The sequence below is a fragment of the Mandrillus leucophaeus genome, unplaced genomic scaffold, assembly GCF_000951045.1.
Source record: "Mandrillus leucophaeus isolate KB7577 unplaced genomic scaffold, Mleu.le_1.0 Scaffold576, whole genome shotgun sequence".
In the NCBI taxonomy this organism is placed as follows: domain Eukaryota; kingdom Metazoa; phylum Chordata; class Mammalia; order Primates; family Cercopithecidae; genus Mandrillus; species Mandrillus leucophaeus.
The window spans coordinates 191,850-194,407 of record NW_012106208.1 but is presented as its reverse complement, the minus strand read 5'-3'; positions in this window follow the sequence as shown (position 1 = coordinate 194,407).

The following is a 2,558-nucleotide window of genomic DNA, read 5'->3' as shown; positions in this document are numbered from 1 at the left end:
TTGTTTCAAGACAGGGTCTCGCTCTGTCTTCCAGGCTGGAGTGCAGTGGTGGAATGATGGCTCACTGTAGCCTTGACCGCCTGGGCTCGAACAATCCTTCCACCTCAGCCTCCCCAGTAGCTGGGACCACAGGCATGTGCTGCCATGCCTGGCTGATCTGTTTTTCATTTTCTTGTAGAGATGAAGCCTCACTATGTTGCCTAAGCTGGTCTCCAACTCCTGGGCTCAAGTGATCCTCCTGCCTCAGTCTCCCAAAGTACTTGGGATGCAGGCATGAGACATTGTGCCTAGCCTATTTTACTGTTTTAGAGACAGGGTCTCAATCTGTTGCCCAGGCTGGAGTGCAGTGGTGCAGACATGGCTCACTGTAATCTTCAACTTCTGGGCTCAAGCAACCACCCTCCTGCCTCAGGCTCCTGAGTAGCTGGGATTACAGGCATACGCCACTGTGCCCAGATAACTATTTTTTGTAGAGACAGGGTCTTGTTATGTTGCCAGGCTGGTCTTGAACTCCTGGCCTCAATCAATCCTCCCACCTCAGCCTCCTAAAGTGCAGGGATTACTGGCGTGAGCCACTGCACCTAGTCAGTACTTCATTCTTTTTATTGCTGAATAATATGCCATTGTATGGATATACCACATTTCATTTATCCATCTGTTAGCTGATAGACATTTGGGTTGTTTCCCCTTGTGGCTACTATGAATAATGCTCTATGAATATTCATGTATAAGTATTTGTGTAGACAAGTTTTCTTTTTCGTTTTTCTTTCTTTTTTATTTTTTTTGAGACAGAGTCTCGCTCTGTTGTCCAGTCGGTAGCCCAGGCTGGAGTGCAGTGGTGCAATCTCGGCTCACTGCAACCTCTGGCTCCCAGGTTCAAGCAATTCTCCTGCCTCAGCCTCCTGAGTAGCTGGGACTACAGGACGCTCAATCCACCTGCCTCAGTCTCCCAAAGTGCTGGAATTACAGGCGTGAGCCAACGCACCTGACCTGGATGTTTTCTTTTCTTTTTTATTTTTGAGATGAAGTCTCGCCCTGTTGCCTAGGCTGGAGTGCAATGGCACGATCCTGGCTCACTGCAACTTCCATCTCCTGGGTTCAGGCGATTCTCCTGCCTCAGCCTCCCAAGTAGTTGGGATTACAGGCGCGCACCATCACACCTGGCTAATTTTTCTATTTTAAGTACAGACGGGGTTTCACCATGTTGGTCAGGCTGGTCTCGAACTCCTGATCTTGCGATCTGCCCGCCTCGGCCTCCCAAAGTGCTGGAATTACAGGCATGAGCCACCGCACCCGGCCGATATGTTTTCACTTCTCTTGGGTATATATCTATTTAGGAGGGGAACTGCTGGGTCACATGGAAACTTTACATTTAAACTTTTGAGGACCTGTCAGACTTTTCCAAAGTAGCTGCACCATATGATCCCCTTGTGACTGATGGGGAGACCGAGGCCCAAAGAGGAAAACTGTCTTCTGCAAAGCAACACAGTGAGTGTGAGAAAGCAGGAGCTAATCATGGACATGACTTCAATGCCGTGCCTTCTCCTCTGACCGCACTACCATCTCACTGTCACTCCAGTGCTCTCCTTACCCACTTCTGCCCCTCCATTCCATTCCCTGCCCAGCAGCAAATCCCTCCACACCAGTCCCTACAAAGGCTTCCTGCTGCCACCATCGGGATGAAGTTCTGCTTCTGAGGGATGACTTATGAACTCCTCTGCCATCTGGCCCTAGTGCTGCCGCCTCACGTTTTTGTTTTCTGAAGCAGCTTTAGGGAGCTATAATTCACCCCCTACCCCATTCACCCATTTTAAGTGTACAATCCAAATGTTTATCAGTGTCCTTTCATATTCTACACTGCAGGATCATGCAGGTCTTGTTTCAGTTCCATGAAAACACCACCATCTTTGCTTCTGGGACTTTGTGCACACAGTTTCCTCGTTTGGAACAGTCTGTGTAATTTTTTTCTGGCAAGTTCCTCATGATCTTTCACACCTTAGTTGAGATGTTCCTGCTGGGAAGCCTTCCCTGACCATTTGGGTTGATTGGATGACCTGCAGGATGTTCCCACGGCCTCCCTAGGATCATCCCTGTCACAGCATGTACTACAGTAGTCTGAGTTTCTAAGGTCTTTGACTGTGTCTTGTTCATATGCGGTGCCTGGCAACACTCAATTCACTATTGGTTGAATGAACAGAAAGATCTGAAAATATCTAGCATGGCCCTGAGCACACTGTAGAAATCCTGCAAATGTCTGCAGAACGCAATTACCTCCAAGGACAGGGACAGCACCTCCTGTTGGGAACATTCCAGATGGTTTAGATCACTAAAGGTAAGATATTTTTTGTCTGGTACCCATGCCACTTCCGGCAACAGCATCCCAGTTTTCCTCTGGGGAATCACTCCTATTACACCTTCAGTTCTTATAGTTTATTTATGAAAAGCTAAGCGATTCCTGGAATTTGTACATGACCCAAGGCAGATTAGTTAGATGCAATCCTAACTTTTGCTAGATTTTTTATTTTATTATTTTTTGAGATGGAGTCTCACTCTGTCAC